Genomic DNA, 12,020 nt, shown 5'->3' with positions numbered 1-12,020 from the left:
CAATGCCACTCCAGCCTCTGTGAAAAGCCCTGCAGTCACTCCAACCCTTCTGACAGACCCTGCAGCTACTACAGCATCTGCAAAATGCCCTGCAGCAACTCCAGCTCTTTTCTGGGCCCTGTGTCTGAGCCAGAAAACCAACCTGTGTCTGTATCAGTTGCTCCTATATGCAAGAAAAAACAATGGATGTGAAAGTCAGTTAGTCAGAAGATGATGCAGGCTTCAGAAAAGCTGGGCCATCATGTGAGTAGGAGGACGAAGAGAAAGAAGTCATAAGAGCATCAGTAATCACGCGATCCCTGTCCCTATGCTGCTCTGGTGCTGGGAGAAACGGCACCCCTCCCTGGAATTAGAGGGCAGGAAAGGAGATATGGTGGGTACACACTATGTGCCACCCTGTGGTTTTACTGGTGTGACCATGGAGAGGACATGAGAAAGTGGGATGGAAAATCTACCTCCAGCCTAGAGGCACATGTATGTGAGTGGCAAGGAAAAACAATCACTAAAAGGGGTTCTTAGAGAACTGCTGCTCCAATTTCCAGCGGGCTGTCCTGCAGACACAGTACTGAATACTATGAGCAGGACTAGAGGGGCTGTGCCTCCAGCCAGGGGGAGGAAGGGGACAGTCGGGTTTATTGGACTGTGGGGATTCGATGGCCTTGCACATCAGACCCACAGAAGTATCAGGAGCTAGTGGGCACCACTGCACAGTGTACCCTAATGCCATCAAGCTACAGAGGGTCGAACCCATTTGTATGTCTGCAGTGACAGGGGGATCCCAACTCTGAACTGTACTGGAGGCTGAAGTGTGTCTAAGTGGGAAGGAGTGGCAAAAGCACCCCATTGGCACTGGCCCAGAGACTCTGTGCATCCTTGGAAGAGACTGCTTCAGGAGAGGATAGATATTTCAGGGACCCAAAAGGGTATCGGTGGGCTTTAGGCATAGCTGCCTTGGAGACAGAGGACATTATACTGTTGTCTGCCTTGCCTTGGTCTCTCACAGGACCCTTCTGTTGTGGGGTAGATGAGGGCTGAAGGACAGCTGGTGCCAATCCCTACCACAGCCGTGCACCTGAGTCAGTATAGCACCAACCGAGTGCACTAACAGAGGCCTATCGTGGCCTGAATGAAGTCCCGCAATGCTGAGTGCTGCCATGCCAGCAGCATGATTCAGACTGCCCTGGAAGAGGAGGAAGCTCCTGAGCACCTGCACTACATCGATGGCATTACTGGGTGGGGTGACACAGCAGAGGGAGTATTTGAGAAAGGGAAGAAAATACTCCAAATTCCTCTGAAAGCTGATTTTGTACAAAAAGAAATTAAGGTCAAGGGACATGCACAAGAGATCCCGATGCCGGCTGGCCAGGGTCATTGGGACCAAAGCTCAAGGACACGTTGAGCATCGGTGAGGGGCTTCTCAGCAATTGCATGGTGCATCACTTGCCTTGTACATATTATTATTGTTATTGTTATTGCTATTGTTAATGTTAATTACTATTTTATCTTCCTTTTCTGTATTTTCAAATTTAAAATCATTCGTTATTGTCTGTACCCTGGTACTTAGTGAAACAAATCCACTTTATGTACACTTCAGTGTCACCTTCACATTGCCTTTGTCTCCTTGTCCTCACTGCCTCCAGGGTTCTGCTCTAACGAGCTCCAAGGGAGGCTGTGTCAGTGCTGGCCCTCAGGGGGACACTGCAGGAAACTTGCCTCTGACTTGGACTTCTGGAGAGATGTCTTCAATTGTTTCTGAGTGCCTGAGGTTCGTGGGCTCATCAGCAAAGCCCCCAGAGGGGTGATTGCAGTGCCTTGGGCTGGTGCTGTGCTGCTGAGCTGGGCCGGGCTCGTGGGACAGAGAGAGCTCGTGGCAAGAGGGCCGTGGTGCAGAGAGACAGCTGTGGCCAGGAGCAGCTCCTCTGCACAGCGCAGCAGGAAAGAGACACAGAGGCACAGACACAGAGAGAAGAAAAGGAGAGAGGGGCTGAAGGCAGTTGGCAGTGGGAGGATGCTGAGAGCTGCCTGCAGGAGAAACCTGCACAGCCCTTGACAAGGTAAGTGCCTGGCTGCAGGGCCATGCAGCTGCAGGTCCTGGAAGGGTCTCCTGCTGGGTCTTGTTTCTGGGAGGGCAGTGGGCAATGCAGTAGGCTTTGAGAGTCCTGCTGGGTTGCCCTGCGAGGTGAGGAAGTCTGGCAGAAGCCCCTTGGAGTGCCCTAAGGCAGGTGCCCCTGGACAGCAATGAGCAGAGTGGCCAAGCCTCCTCCAGACTCTGCAACGCTGCAGCTGGGATATGGGACACTCCAGCTTTCAGATATCCAGCTCTGTCTGTGGGGCATCCTCCTGGCTGCAGGCTGCTCTCCAGCAGGATGCAGCTCTCTTGTGGCATCTTTGTGTTATCCACGTGCCCCAAGGAGAAGACACCTCCTTGCTAAGGCCATGTCCATGCTTCTGGGTGGCTGTCTGTGGGCAGCTGCAATGAGGTGCAATAAGTGCAATGACCTCTACACCTCTTGCTAGGAGGGAAGAGCTGAGAACTTGCTCACAACAGACAGACAAGGTGAGATTCCTGTCCAGCTGCACTTGGACTGCAGCTTCTTTGCTCTCAGCTTTCTTCAGTTCCATCTCAGGGAAACACCTAAGTGTTGTGGTCCTGCAGCTTACAGAGGGCTGACACAGGGCATCTGAGAAAGAGAGTGTTCAGCAGTGGCATCTGAATCCCTGTTCTGCATTGGGATGCATTGTTTGAAACAGCACTGTAAATTCCAGTGACCTGATCAGTGGACTGAACGAGAGTTTCCCCCATATTCCTGCTTCCCCCTGATAAACAGCAGCATGGACTCCTCTGCAAGCTCAAGCAAGAGAGCTGTGGAAAGGTTATCCTGCAAAGAGAGGCTCAGGCAGAGGAGTGCTCCAACACTTGCAATAGGTTTTCCTCAGAGAAGCCTCCTCTAACTTTGTTCTGTCTTTTTTCTTCAACAGACAACTGTGTCCAATGCCAGCAAATGCCCAACAGCAGCTCTGTGAGTGAGTTCCTCCTGCTGGCATTCGCAGACACGCGCGAGCTGCAGCTCCTGCACTTCGCGCTCTTCCTGGGCATCTACCTGGCTGCCCTCCTGGGCAACGGCCTCATCCTCAGCACCGTAGCCTACGACCACCGCCTCCACACCCCCATGTACTTCTTCCTCCTCAACCTCGCCCTCCTCGACCTGGGCTGCATCTCCACCACTCTGCCCAAAGCCATGGCCAATGCCCTCTGGGACACCAGGGCCATCTCCTATCAAGGCTGTGCTGCACAGGTTTTTCTCTTTGTCTTGTTGATGTCATCGGAGTATTTCCTTCTCACCATCATGGCCTACGACCGCTACGTTGCCATCTGCAAGCCCCTGCACTACGGGAGCCTCGTGGGCAGCAGAGCTTGTGCCCAGATGGCAGCAGCTGCCTGGGGCAGTGGCTTTCTCAATGCTGTCCTGCACACAGCCACTACATTTTCCCTGCCCCTCTGCCAAGGCAATGCTGTGGACCAGTTCTTCTGTGAAATCCCCCACATCCTCAAGCTCTCCTGCTCAGATGCCTACCTCAGGGAAGCTGGTCTTCTGGTCTTTAGTGCATTTTTAGCATTTGGTTGTTTTGCTTTCATTGTGCTGTCCTATGTGCAGATCTTCAGGGCAGTGCTGAGGATGCCCTCTGAAGCAGGGCCGGCACAAAGCCTTTTCCACGTGCCTCCCTCACCTAGCCGTGGTCTCCCTGATGGTCAGCACTGGCATTTTTGCCTACCTGAAGCCCAACTCAATCTCTTCCCCATCCCTGGATCTACTGGTGTCACTTTTGTACTCAGTGGTACCTCCAGCAGTGAACCCTCTCATTTACAGCATGAGGAACCAGGAGCTCAAGGATGCAGTGAGGAAACTGTTTTTGTATGTGCTTATTAAACATCAATATTGTTAATATTATTGTGATTTTTATCATATTATTTTTATCCTTAGTATTATTATCATATTATAAACATTAATAATAATCCTGTCAGGACTACTATTGTATTTGAGAAACGAACATGACAGATTTTCATATCATTTTTCTTTTCTTTTTATTATTTTCATGACTTCTGATATTGGTTGAATTTATTTAGTAATTTTTTACTTTGAGTACATCTTCTAATCAACCTATTGAACTAGGCATCCTCTGTAGGTATAGACAATAAAGCATAAATTCACTGGTCTCAGCTGCCATCTCTTCCCATGTACTCTGGAGCTGGGGGAGCAGCCCCAACACACAGGAGGGGTTCACGGCCAAAAGCCCAGCTGCTACATGGAGGAGCAGCCCCAGTGGCCCTCGGGGCTGCCCCTCACTGCCCGCTGGGCTCTGCCTCTCTGCTGCCTTCGGGTCAGGGCTGCTGCTTCCCTGGAGCCATGGCCATGGCCAGCATCAGGACGTGGCCTTTTCACTGCTGCTCTCTTTTGGCTTCCACATTGTTCTCTTGTGCTCTTGTACGTGGGTTAGCCATCAGATCTCATGCACCTTGGTGACTTTCCTGATGTCCCTAGAGTGGCATCTCTACCACATCTTTGTACACCTCTTCTAAAGCAGTTGTCAGAAATACACCCAAGGAGCTCCTCCCTGGACAGGCTTCTTGTTTTTCTGGGCTTCAGGATGGATCAGTCCCATAGTGATAGCTGAAGGACAAAGGGCTGGACTGGGATCTGACTTCTTGGTAGCACATGGCCCAACAAAGAGTAATAAGTGGCATGGCCTTGGCATGTCCTGCAGTTACTGGGTCTGATGGCAAATGGCATCCTGGAGAGGAATGTGGAGCTGCTCTGTGGCTGGGCCAGGCCTCTTGTGCTGGCCTGGGGAGCGGGGCTGGCCCTGCAGGGCACAGGCACTGTGTGCTGGGGATCTCCCAGGCAAGAGAGCAGGGCTCCTGCAGCTGCACCATAGCCAGCCTCCTCGTTTCTCTCCTCAACCAGAAACTACACATGCGTGAGCTGCCTGCTTCCTCCCCCTCTAGAGGGAGAGGAGGAAACACATCTAGAGAGAGAAGTGAAAGGACATAAAAACTCACAGAAAGATAGACACATAAGGAAGCGAAAGGAAAAGAAAAAATAAAGAAAGAGGAATTGCAACCCCAAACATGAGGAATATTTAGTAACTCATCAGTTCTCACAAGCAGATTGCTGTGCTGTCAGTCTCTGAGAAACTGCTACCTTGTCTTGGAAAGATGACCCCAGTATTTACTGCCAAGCACCATGTTATGTCTGAGGTGGACTGAGCAGAGCTCAAGTGCTCAGTCTGGTGTGAGCAGGCAGAGGAGAGCTCAGCATCCCCTTGGCACACATAAGCCCCAGCAAAGGAGCCTGGCGAATGATTCCTTGCAGCCCTGGGGCAATGGCAGTGACCCCATGAGCTGGGTCTGCCTCCCAGCCTGCCCAGCACAGCCCTGCAGAGTGCCCCCGTGCCCCGGGCACAGCCCCCTCACTCTGCAGAGCAGCACCTCTGGTTGTCATGTCAAAATCAAAAGATTTCAGCTTTTGCCTAAAGTCATCCTCCACGGCTGCTTTCAGTTTTCTACACAGAGGCAGCCAGTGCCTCCAAGATCCCTGGGGGAAAATGAAGCATGCATGAGGGCCTGGAAAAAATTAGCCTGAATCCATTCTGGAACCAAAACTTAACATCAGGAAGCTCACTTCTGTGGTTGTGCAGAGCTGCTGGGCACATGGTGCAGGGTGTTCCTAGACATGTTTGTGTCCTCTTCCATTTTGCCTTACGTGCCACTTCTGTCTTAGGAATGGAGTAGCCTACAGAGGTGAGACAGATACTCTGAGATCATGAAAGCCATCAGAAATCTGATCCCAACAAGATTACTGCTATGGGGAGGTCAGCTGAACCCTGGCTAAGAGTGATGTGGGATTTAGGGGAGGGAAGAGGAGCTAGGGCAGCAGAAATTCATGATTTGGAAGATGAAAAAATGTTCAGGATAATGTTCATGCTATTCTAACACTGACTTCAAAAAGGAGGCCCTTCCAAGGTCTCAACGTGTAAACTTAATCCCTAACCCTTAATGCTACACCACACCCTGACAGGAATCCACTACTCTAATGCCAGACCTCATAGTATCCCTTGAAGCCAAAACTCAGCCCATAGCCTCTTTCCCTTACCCTTACTCTTTTGTTTACCTTGATCCCTGCCCTTAATCCTAGCATTGAAATGCTCTGTTTAACCCTAGACACCTTCTTTACAGACCTAAACAAAACCCTAAACCACAAAGCTTCCCCATACCCTAAGCACAGACAGCCCACCTTAAACAGAACACCAAACACTTCCACTAAATTTTCCTTAATCTCTAACTCAGAAAGGATGAGCCCTAGTCACCTAACACCATACATGAACATCTAACACCCGAAAGCCCCTTCTTCCTGTGCATTAACCTCCCCACCTTCAAGCCCTCTAACTTTAGGTGCTTGGCCCCTTGAGGCAGGGCAGGAACCGTGAGGTTGCCATGAGGTCTCATGGCATTCAAAACCAAGTGAGGACTGACATCTGGCAGTGGCCCTGCTAGGCCAGCAGAAGGCACCTGCTTGGCATGCTGACTGGGGGATCCCCTCTGCCTACACACCCAGGAGGACCCAGACAGAAAGAAGGCCCCAACATGGGTTGTCCTGTCCCTTCTGCTTGAGTCCATGAGTGGGCAGCAGCAGGCACAAGGCTTGGCTGTGTGTAGCCAAGAAGCTGCAAGGCCAGCAGCAGGCCCCTGGCTTGGAAGCTGCTGCTGAGGTGACTTGTGTGTGCTTGGCTGAGAGGCCGCAAGGAGCCTGCTGGGTTGGGATGCCTACTTCAGGAGTGGTTTCCACCCTGATGGAGCTTCCTTTGGTAGTAGGAAAGAACAAAAAAAAAAAAAAATCCACAAACTGTACCTTGGATGTTAAGCATTGGCCACGAGGAGGAAGAAATGTCCCTCAAAGGGTTTTGCTGTGGTGCCAGAGGTCACCCTCTGATTAGACCGTCGCTTTGTCTTTCAAGGAAAATCTGGTGAGGGCTGATGAGACATGGGTGAAAGCAAGGGATGAAAGCAAGTTGATGAACAGAAATGGGTGTCTGCAGACTGCAAGGAAATAGTTCAGACTACGGGACAGCAAAGGAAAGCCTGCAGAGCAGAAGGCAGAGGGTGCTGGTAGAAATGGCAGGCCCAACAGCCCTGAAATTTCTGTTCTCTTGGCTAGAGCTTAGGAGATATGTTATATTCATTCTGATGAGGCCTCATCGATTCCTTGCAACCCTGTACAGCACCACGGAGGTGTCACACCAGTGTTGTTCTCATGGCATCACACTGCCCACCACATCCCACAGATCCCAGTAAGAGCCTTGAGCCAGATGTGGGGGTGCAGAATCTCCTCTCACAGTTCCAGGGGTCAGGCCTTGGCTCTTCTGCTTCACTAAAACCAACCAAGACTTTTCTCAGCACAGTGCTTTGCCTGTCTGTAACCATGGCCTCCAATTATCTGCCCTAACAAGGCCCTGGGGAGGCTTTGTTAGTAACAGCCCTCAGTGGGGCCCATTAATACTCCAAGTCACTTCAGCTTTTCCTCCTGACTTTACTTGCTCAAGCGGTTACATCACTCTCCTCTCAGTACCTGAGCTTCATAGACTGAGCACCAAAATACACCATGGAACTCATTAAAATGCAGAAACTCCTAACATCTCTTCAATAGTTTCTTCAAGCCTTCATGCCTTGTATAGCTAATTACAGAGTTTGCATGGTCTACTTAAGGAAGAAAATTTCAAAAAGCAGCTAATAAAAAATATTTTCAGTTTTTAAAGGCTGAAATTTGCTGCATTTCAGTTTTGAGCATCATTCTCCTATTGCTGTTCATCCAGGGTAACTTCTTTGGAGACCTTCTTCGGGAGGAAAAGCAGAGTCTGGAGGTCAGACACCCTCCCTGCCAGCAGTGGTCTTTGTCCATGTAACTGCAGCCCAGCCCACACATGAAACGCTTTCTAAGACAACTCGGGTTCCTTGAGAACAAATAAAATAAAATAAAACAAAATCAAAAAATAAAATAAAATAAAATAAAACGAAACCTAAAATAAAATAAAATAAAACGAAACCTAAAATAAAATAAAATGAAATGAAACCTAAAATAAAAAAATAAAAAAATGAAACCTAAAATGAAATAAAGTAAAATAAATTTTAAGTGACTTTTGGAACCTGAGAAATTCTGTTTGAATCGCAGTAGACACCTAGATATCCATGGTATCTCTTGGGTCTTCTGTGGAAAACTCAGTATGAAAACGAAAGAAAATATATCTTTAAGTTGATGTAGCTATACCCATGAGCTTGGCTGCTTTTGGGAAATTGCCCCTTTCAGACAGGAAAACCTAAATTGAGTAATGTGAAAAGACCTGCCCAGTCAATAGAGAAAGGCAGAGTACTACTTCCTGGTCTTTAGATGCAGAAGGTAAAAAGAATTGCATTGTGCCTGACACTACTCTGGGACGTGTCACCCAGGTCAGGTAACTTTACCTTAGTGCTGACAAGTCCATCACTATATCACGCTCCCAAGCTCTACATTTACACCTTGGTTCTCCAGTGGATGAACCAGATCATCAGTTTTCTACCTGGGAGATCCTCTACCCATACACAAATCTCTTCTTCCTCTCTTGCTTGACCAGCACAGAGTGACTGGGATGTGGAACAACCTCATCACTGTGCTGGTGCCTGACACCAAACACCTGCAGATGCCCGTGGCCTTGTTTCTGGGGGAGAGTTGTCCTCCTTGCACAGCTCCAGCACCCTGCGTCAGATGCTGGCCATCTTCCTGGCTGGGGACAGCACCCCCTTTGCTCACAGAGGTGGCAGCACTCTCACTTGCTGTCATGGTTTAACCCGGCCGGCAGCTAAACACCACACAGCCGTTCGCTCACCCTCCCCCTCCCTCTCTGGGACGGGGGAGAGAAATGGAAAGTGAAGCCCGTGAGTTGAGATAAAGACAGTTTAATAAGACAGGAAAATAATAATAACAAAAGTAATAATAACAATAATAATAATAATAATACAATGGTGATAATAGGAAAATAATAATAATGTGTACAAACAAGTGATGCACAATGCAATTGCTCACTACCCGCTGACCGATGCCCAGCCTAACTGAGCAGTCCGGCCCCCTCCCCCTGGCTAGCCACCCCTATATATTGTTTAGCATGACGTCATATGGTATGGAATACCCCTTTGGCTAGTTCGGGTCACCTGTCCTGGGTCTGTCCCCTCCCAGCTCTTACTGCACCCCCAGCCTGCCTGTTGGCAGGACAGAGCAAAAGGCTGAGATGTCCTTGGCTTGGTGTAAGCACTGCTCTGCAACAATTAAAACATCGGGGTGTTATCAGCACTCTTCTCATCCTAAGCCAAAACACAGCATTCCACCAGCTACTAGGAAGAAAATTAATTCTGTTCTAACTGAAACCAGGACACCTGCACCTTCTGCATGACCGCAGTGCTTCCTGCTGGGGGCCATGTCCTACGGTCAGCCCTGGGCTGTATGCCACCCCTCTTCTCTGCAAGGCTCAAGAAGTGGAAGGTCTGACTCCAGAAGGCAGCTGTACCTGAACCAGGGCAATTTCTCTCATGTACAGGAATTCTTTCTCCCCCTCCCAGCTACAGTTCTGTGGCCCCAGTGTCATAGACACCTTCTGTGGTTTTGTTCCATTGCTGGAGCTCTCCTGCAGTGTCACGGTGATACTCATGCTCTTTGATTTCATAATCTACATTTTGGATCCAATCTTCCTCTTCCCTCCCATACAGTTTTCATGTGTGTGCGTCTTGTGTTGGCAGGCCCAAGGTCTTGTCCACCTGCTCTATAGTCCTCATGAGTGTCACTGTTTTCTGTGACACCACCCTCACTGTCTGTGTGAAGCCCATAAAGGCTGTGCTCAGAGGTTTTAACCAAGCCCTTTCCCAAACCTTCATCATCCCCCTGCTCAATCCTCAGGTTGCTTAGAAGTTGAGTGGGAAGGGTGAGAGACATGCTGGTGGAACTGCTCCAGACATTGTCATAAGATCTATCTGAGAGGCCTTGGAAAGGACAGGTTGATCAAAGAGGTTCCTCGGGACTTGGAAAAGGCAGATGTCAAACACATCTTGTACTTAAAGGTCAAGCAGAATGATGATTAAGCCTAATCATGAATTAGAATGCCAGCGTTAGCCCTAGCCCTCACCCAAGAACTAAACAAAACTCTAACCCACAAGGCTTGCCCTTATCCTACACCTTGAGCAGGCATCTTGAGCAGAACACCAATCCCTCCCTCAAAGCCCTTCCATTGCATTAGCCCTAGAAGTTGACCTCTAATCCCTAAATGTTAAATTGACCACCTAACCCTCCACCACACACACAACACATCTCATCTTCAAACCCACTCCTATCCCTAACTTCAGCTGTTTGTCCCCTAGGGGCAGGGCAGTGACTGTGATGTCCTTGAGCAAGGAGTCACTCTCCATCTTTTTATAAGCCCCCTTTAAGTACTGAAAGGCTGTGATGAGGTCACCCTGGAACCTTTTTTTCTCCAGGCTGAAGAGCCCCAGCTCTCTCAACCTTTCTTCATAGGAGAGGTGTTCCAGCCCCTTGATCATCTTCATGGCCCTCCTCTGGATCCATTCTAACAGACCCACACCCTTCTTGTGCTGGTGGCCCCAGTCCTGGATGCAGGACTCCAAGATGAGCCTCACAAAGGCAGAGTAGAAGGGGTGAATCACCTGCCTCCACCTGCTGGCCACTCCTCTCTTGATGCAGCCCAGAATGCAGTTGGCCTCCTGGGCTACAAGCACACACTGCTGGCTCATGTCGAGCTTTTTGTCCAGCAGAACCCCCAAGTACCTCCCTGCAGGGATCCTCTCAATGAGTTCTTCTCCCAGCCTTTCCTCATATCTGGGATTTCCCGAGCCCAGGTGCAGCATCTTGCACTTGGACTTGTTGAACCTCCTTAGATTCACAGGGACCCAAATTTCAATCTTGTACAGCGCTCTTTGGTTGGCACCCCTTCCTCTGTTGCATCAACTACACCACTCAGCTTGGTGTCATCTGCACACTTGCTGAGGGAGCACTCGATCCCACTATGTCATTGATAAAGATATTAAACTGTACCAGTCCCAAGACAGACTCGTGACAGATGCCACTCATCACCAGCCTCCACTTGGACATAGAGCCATTGAGCACCACTCTCTGGGTGTGACCTTCAAGCCAACTCCTTACCCACTGAATGGTTCACCCATCAAATGCGTATCTCTCCAATTTGGAGACTAGGATGTCATGTGGGACAGCGTCAATGGTCTTACAGAAGTCCAAGTAGATGGTATCGGTCGGTCTTCCCTTGTTGTCTGATGTGGTCACTCCATTGCAGAAAGCCACCAGATTGGTCAGGCACCATTTATCCTTTGGTGAAGCCATGCTGGGTGTCTAAGATGACCTCTTTGTCTTGCATGTGCCTTGACGTCGATTCCAGGAGGATCTTTTCCACGATCTTTTGAGGCACAGAGCTGAGGCTCACCATTCGGTAGTTCCATGGGTTCTCATTTCTACCCTTTTTAAAAATGGGAGTGATGTTTTCCTTTTTCCAGTCATCAGGGATTTCACCCGACTGACAGGACTCTTCAAATATGATGGAGAGAGACTTGGCAACTACATCAGCCAGTTCCCTCAGGACCCTGGGATGCAAGTCATCAGTCCTCATAGACTTGTACTTGTTGAGTTTCATCAGGTGTTCTCAAACCTGCTCTTCACTTAGAGTGGGTGAGACTTTGCACCCCCAGCCTCCATCTATGGGTTCAGAGAATGAAAGACTTGGGAAGCCTGACTGGCAGGGAAGACTGAGGCAAAGATATTGTTGAGTCCCTCTGCCTTCTCCATGTCTGTCATTACCAGTTCACCCTTCTCATCCATCAGAAGGGGGTACAATCTCCTTGGCCTTTATTTTATGAGCCATGTATCTATAGAATCTCTTCCTATTATTCCTTGCATCACTTGCCAAGCTGAGTTCCA

At 49.4% G+C, this 12,020-nt stretch overlaps 1 pseudogene; it reads left to right on the top strand.

Annotated features, from left to right (window-relative positions):
• The first annotated feature begins 1,126 nt into the window (after nucleotides 1-1,126).
• Nucleotides 1,127-9,986, top strand: LOC116501320 (annotated as a pseudogene).
• The last annotated feature ends 2,034 nt before the right edge of the window (nucleotides 9,987-12,020 follow it).

The sequence above is a fragment of the Aythya fuligula genome, chromosome W (genome assembly GCF_009819795.1).
Source record: "Aythya fuligula isolate bAytFul2 chromosome W, bAytFul2.pri, whole genome shotgun sequence".
Taxonomy (NCBI): Eukaryota; Metazoa; Chordata; class Aves; order Anseriformes; family Anatidae; genus Aythya; species Aythya fuligula.
The sequence above is the reverse complement of the archived record's forward strand: the minus strand, read 5'-3'. Positions and strand labels throughout refer to the sequence as shown.